We start from the raw sequence: 7,322 nt of genomic DNA on the forward strand, positions 1-7,322 counted from the left end.
CTGAATATCTTAAATTAAGCAATTTTTTCCAACACCTTATGGATCACATCGGATATATTTGATGTACGACAATATAATTTAAAGTTAAAGAACGGTAGAGAATGAGTGTAACTTAAAATGTTATAAAAATCATAATATTTTTTTAAGCGTAACTTAAAATATTAATTTTTTAAAATTTTGAGTTGAACTAAAAGTATTATAAAAAATTAATTAAAAAATAAAAAAAATTAAAATTTTAAAATACATCTAATAAAAAATATTATGATTTTTAAAACATTTTCAGTTTAACGTCTTTCTTTAATCTTAATCTGGACTATTTTAGACCGTTCCAGATCACTCAAATGTTCACCCATTTTTATGCATAGATGTTGTCATAGCCTATTGATAGGTTAGCCAAAACGGGGGGCGATTTGACTAAACTGACATTGTTTAACCGAATATTTACCTCTTTAGCACCGTTTGATATATATTTCCCGAAGTGGCACCCTTTCGGCTGAGCTGGCGAAAGGCGCATTCCCGGGGACACGCTTTACCGGGGTTTTCGCTGAGTTGGATGCCACGTGTGGAAGGTGCATCACCGGGGACGCGCCTTCACGGGATTCTGATGACTCGGCTGCCACGTGTGGAAGGCGCATCCCCTGGGACGCGCCTTCCATTAAATGCCATAAATGCTCCCATCCGTTTTCCCCTAACTACTCCTCCTCCCCTATATAAACCCCCTCAACCCTCCCTCATTCTTCACACCAAAATCATATTCTCCTTTCTTATATAACTCAAATTCTCCAACTATTTGAGTTTTAAATTTTTTATTAGTGGTAAGAAATTTATTTTTATGTTAGTATTTTTTTTAAATAGTTATTATATTTTATATTAATATATTTATATAAATATTATTTTTTATTAAAATAATATTTATATAATTATTATTTATTTAGAATTATTAATTATTTTTTTTGTTAATTATATTGTTTTGTCTACAGTTATAATGGAAAACGAAATGTTACTAAGATTGGATGTTGATCATATCTCCAGACATTTTAGCGATATGGTAATATTTTTTATAATTAATGTTAATATTTAAATTTATTTTTAATTTAAAGTTATTATGAATTTATATTAATTTTAATTTTTTATAATGTATATTATTTAGGATACTGATCGTATTTTAGAGACTTTTATTAAAAATCCACGTATACCGACACCGGAACGTATTTTGCCATATTTGGCTTCTGCCGGGTTCGGGTATATTGCAACAATTATTGGCGGTTGCAAACTCGAACCTGTCCTAATTTCTGCACTGATTGAGAGGTGGAGGCCCGAGACACACACACTTTTCACCTTCCATGTGGAGAGGCCACAATTACATTGGATGATGTCTTTATGCATCTGGGGCTTCCCGTCGACGGAAATATGATGTGTGGTATGGCGGATGGTGATTGGCAATCAATGTGCATTGATTATCTTGGAGCTACTCCGCCAGAGTTTAATGGAGGTAGAATAGCTTTATCTTTGTTGAAAGCTAATTTTGAGGTTTTAAATGAAAATGCTTCAGAGGATCAAGCAAAGGCATGTGCTCGGGCATATATTCTACGAATAATTGGAGGAATATTGATACCCGACAAATCTCGCAACCAGGTGCATTGTATGTGGTTGCGGCATCTGATCGATTTTGATGAAGCTGGAAGATATAGTTGGGGCGCTGCAGTTTTGGCATTTCTCTTTAGAGAAATGTGTCGGGCGACGAATTATAAGAAAACTGCTATCGGTGGATGTCTCATGCTTCTACAATCATGGGCGTGGTTCCGCATGCCTTTCTTATGCCCGATCGTGAATGAACCATACGTATTCCCCTTATTGTTGAGGTAATTTTCGAACTAAATTTTGATTTAAATAATTTTAATTAAATAGGGTGATATTTAGTTTATATTATATTTCATAGGTGGTCGATGAAAAGAAAGAACCATAAAAGTATACCTACTGGGTTAGAGGAAATTCGTTTACTTATTGATACGAAAGCTGAGTCTGAGGTATGTTTTTAAATCTGTTTAAATATTAATATTTTAATTTAAAATGCTAGATATAATTAGAATATTTGATTTATTTGAATTGTATATTTATATTTCAGTTTCAGTGGATACCTTATGCGAGCGATGAAGTGAAGGCTTGCATCCCACCCCACCTTAGTGGGTCATTAGAGGTATGGATGTCGATTATACCTCTTATATGTTATGCTATTATTGAGTGGCATCCAGTTGATCGCGTGCTCCGTCAGTATGGTTGTACGCAATATATTCCTGGAGCACCTAGAAATTTAGACGACGTGCATAACATAGATAGACGAGGAAAGAAAGAGGTTAACTGGGTGGTGAGACACAGAGATTGGATTGCGCTTTGGGAGAACCAATATGCACTGTTGGCCCCTCGACAATATTACGCTGAAACTGGTCATATGGTTACGGATAACTATATGGACTGGTTTAATGAAAATGGGAAGTCATTTCTACTTTCGGCGGAAGCACGAGGGGTTAGCATTCCTAGGCGCCGAGAAAGACGTCAACCGTCTCAATATCATCGTCCCCCAACGCGTGGGCGGAGAGAAGGCACTACCGGTTCTGCATCAGTCCCACCACAATATCCTTTTCCGCCGATGCCGCAGGGGTACATGCCCAGCCCTCCACTTCATATGCCAAGCCCACCAGTTCATATGCCATATCCGCAGGGTTACATTCCTAGTCCACCAGGTTACATGCCTAGCCCGTAGGGTTTTATACCATATGGAGGTGCATATACGACTATGTTTAATGATCCAGCATATGGTTCATATGCATCTTATTTGGCTGGTGGTGTTTCTCCGCAGACACCTCAATCTCCATCTGGATCACAGAAATCGATGTCAATGTTTCCACAGTTTTCACAGTTCTTGGGGAGCGATGGGATTGTTACTAGCACTCCTCCAGGGTTGTTATTTTATACAGGCCCTTCAGCCCCTTCAGCATCATCTACACCAAATGAAGAAAATGCTGATGATGATGATAGTGAAGATGAGGAGACTGAAGAACAAGTTCCACAAATAAATCCTCCACGAAATAGACAACCACCGCCATTTGGAACTCATTCGAGAAGACGACATTGGTGATACAGTTGTATTTTAATGTTATTTAAATAGTTATATTTCAGAAGTTTATGTAATTTGGTTATGTTATTTAAATGTTTCATGGTTGTTACATACATATTTTTAATATTATTTTATTCACATTTAACATTAAATGTTTGATAAATGTTTTTAAAATACAAATTATATTATTCGAATTTAAAATAAAAAAATAATATATTCGAAATTTAAAATTAAAATATAAATTATAGTATTCGAAATTTAACATTAAATTTCAACTTAATATTCCAATTGTATTCGAAATTAAAAGTCATATTCCAATTATAGTTTACAATACTTAAATTGAAATTAAATTTATCCATACATATGATTTTATCATTAACATATATATTAAACGTATACATTAAAATCAACTTATCACTTCACATTTATTCGTAAAAACATCTCGATGCTCATTCCATAAAATTTCAATGTCACAATCAACTTATCACTTCATATTTATTCAATTTATCCATAACATTTTATCTAATTTATTCAAACTTCACATAACGTTTTAATTTAAGTTATGAACTTAAATTAATCTATATGTATAATTTATTCTTAACTTGCTGAACTTTCAAAAGAAGTTAAATTTTGGTTATAATTTACCTGATTTCACAATCCATCTAGTGTCCCCGAGGGATATGAGTGACATAATAGGGCAATGATAACATATTCTCTGACAAAATAATAGAAGGCGCCCCCCCGAGAACGCGCCTTCGAGTCCCCTGAGAAATAATAGGTACTGATATGAATAGTGTCCCTGAGGGACATGAGTGACATAATAGGGCAATGATAACATATTCTCTGACAAAATAATGGAAGGCGCGCCCCCGGGAACGCACCTTCAAGTCCCTGAGAAATAATAGGTACTGATATGAATAGTGTCCCCGAGGGACATGAGTGACATAATAGGACAATGATAACATATTCTCTGACAAAATAATGGAAGGCGCACCCCCGGGAACGCGCCTTCAAGTCCCCTGAGAAATAATAGGTACTGATATGAATAGTGTCTCCGAGGGACATGAGTGACATAATAGGGCAATGATAACATATTCTCTGATAAAATAATGGAAGGCGCGCCCCCGGGAACGCGCCTTCATGTGAATAGTACCCCGATTATAGACACTATTATATGCAACGTATTATAAACTTTCATTCAAAACAAACTTCAGTTCACAAGCTTTCAAATTCTTAAATTCCCAAACTCTAAATTCTCAAATTCTCTGAAAATGAGTCGTCTTTCTACTGTGTTTTGTATGAGAAATTAAGGAAGCTGAAGGGGGGGTTGTTTTTGAGTCAGATCATATCCCCTTAACCTTGAGAGAAACATCACAATCGAGGAGTTAATCACAAAAATTTCGTTAAAGATTCGGTAGCAGGCCAGAGAAGACTATATTCACTTCAGTACAGATTTCCTACTGAACTTTTCTGCTCACGTATACATCATTTCAGCTTTCAAACGATGATGATGTTTCTATGATGGTTGATGCTCATATGGGGTCACAATCTCTTATTGAAATGTATGCCACTTTTATTGAGGTTCGTGCAACTCGTGGTCTCATATTCCTCTCACTTTGGCATTGCATATCAAGCTGATCAAGTTGATAGCCCGACACAATGATCTGTAATGATTTCACATCATCAATGGCGGATCCAACGCCAGATACCATGCCATCAAGTTCAATAGGAAGGCATTCATCTGCAACTGCTTATGATCTCAACCCACGTGCTTCACCAATAATCCATATGGCAACATCTCTTCTACTTCAAGGGGCAGACATTCATCTGCCAATGTTTTCGACTTACATATGGAAATGCCAACGAGACGGCAGTCTATTCACATCCCACATGATACAATGGCCTCAAGTTCAAGGGGGGACATGCAAGCGGGAACTTATTTGACCTCAACATTGGATTATCGGATGAACCCTCTCCACCAGAAGAACCTCTTCGGGAGCAGGTGCAGATGGTGTTGAAACGGGATTCGTTGAACCTGACTCCCACAGTTTAACGTACTTCTGATGATGAGGATGACGTTCCGATAAACACAACACCAGTCTAACTTCTGCACATATGTATGAGGCTGATTATGATGCAATGTATGAGCCTGAATTTCCAGATCTTCCTGATGTTGGCAACTATGGACTTCAATCATCAGTCAATGACGGTAATTTACATATTGGAATGGAGCTCGCATCGAAGGAGGAAACAATGATGGCAATAAAGAGTTACAATATTCGTAACTCAGTTCAGTCCTGAGTTGATCGATCTAACACAGAGAAATATGTCTGCTACTGCGCCCAACGTGACAACGGATGTCAATGGATGGTCCATGTATCAAAGAGGAAGGGAACAAAATAACCAGATACAACGGTCTCCATACATGTTGTGCAAGAGGTATAAACCAGGATCATCCCAACTGGACCAACATTATTTGCCCAAGCAATCATGCCCATTGTGAATATGTCTGCTACTGCGCCCAACGTGACAACGGATGTCAATGGATGGTCCATGTATCAAAGAGGAAGAACAAACTTATGGGAACTAACCAGATACAACGTCCTCATACATGTTGTGCAAGAGGTATAAACCAGGATCATCCCAACTTGGACTCCAACATTATTTGCCAAGCAATCATGCCCATTGTGAAGCAAAGCTCTCATATAGCTGTTGCAGTGTTGATTTCTGCTATACAGTCACAATATGGGTACATGTCTCATATAAAAAGCGTGGTTGGCAAAACAGAATGCCATTTGCAAACTTCATGGAGAATGGGATTCCTCTTACAACGAGCTGCCCAGTTGGTTTCATGTTATGCAAAGACTTAATCCCGGGACAATTTTTGAGTTTGAAACTCAACATCATTACGTGAATGATCGAATGGTTTGCGATCGCTGCCAATTTTACCGTGTCTTTTGGACTTACCCTCAGTGTATTAATGCAGTCAAGTACTGTAAACCAGTTGTCCAAATTGATGGTACTTTCTTGTATGGGAAATACAAGCAAGTTTTATTATTGGCTGTGGTCCAAGATGGAAACCGCAATATTCTTCTTGTTGCGTTTTCCCTCGTTCAAGGAGAAGACACTGAGTCTTGGGCTTTTTTCCTTAAAAATTTATGTGTACATGTTGTCACCAGGGAACGATGAGTATTATTTCAGATCGAGGAGCAGGGATAAAAGCAGCAATGACTCTTTGGGTACAATGTATAGACCTCCACATGTTCAACATCGTTATTGTGTCCGTCATATGCTGCAAAAACTATTACGGAAAAACAAGAAACGATGAACGTCAGTTAGTCGTGCGGATGGGTATGTTACTTTTTCCCAATTTTTCTATCAATTTCTTATTACTTATTTATATTTCATATTAACTATTACATATTTCTAATGGCTTATGTTACGAACTCTTACCTCAAAGGTTTGAGTCGATGCTACAAGAGCTGTTTGGCAAAAATAAGAAGGGGTGCGAGTACATTATGAACATTAGCAAAGAAATGTGGACAAATGCATATGACGGGGGGTATCGCTATGGTCATATTACAACAAACTTGGCTGAAGCAATAAATTCAACCTTAAAGGGGGCGCGTCATTTACCAGTCACGGCGTTGGTTAAAATGACTTATTTTCGTTTGGGTCAACTCTTTGCAAAGCTCGGTGGACAAGCTCTTACTTGGATGCAAAACGACCATATTTACCACCCAAGACTAGTAGCTGATTTACAGAAAAAAGTGGATGCATCAAATGGGAAGTTAGTTACAAATTTTTCTCGCACCCGTGAATTGTTTCGTGTAACCGAAATGCCACGTCCGCTGCAAGGGATTGAAACTAACTCTTTCAGAGTTAATCTGCAAGAGAGGTGGTGCGATTGTGATTTCTTTCAAGCACTCAAATATCCATGCTCTCATGTCATTGCAGCTTGCTCACATTCGTATTTGGACTACAAAAATTATGTTGATCATGTATACCAACTTTCACAAGGATTCAAGGTATATGAATTTGAGTTTCCGCCCATAGGAAACGAAAGAGACTCAAATGAGATTCAAACTTGGCTTACAATTGTACCAGATCCATTGCTATTGAGGGACTCAGGTCGTCTAAAATCTACTAGAATACATTGTGATATGGATATTCGGGAGAAGTCAACAGAACAAAAATGATGTGGGCA

The sequence above is a fragment of the Hibiscus syriacus genome, unplaced genomic scaffold (assembly GCF_006381635.1).
Source record: "Hibiscus syriacus cultivar Baekdansim isolate YM2019G1 unplaced genomic scaffold, ASM638163v2 tig00111132_pilon, whole genome shotgun sequence".
Classification (NCBI taxonomy): Eukaryota; Viridiplantae; Streptophyta; class Magnoliopsida; order Malvales; family Malvaceae; genus Hibiscus; species Hibiscus syriacus.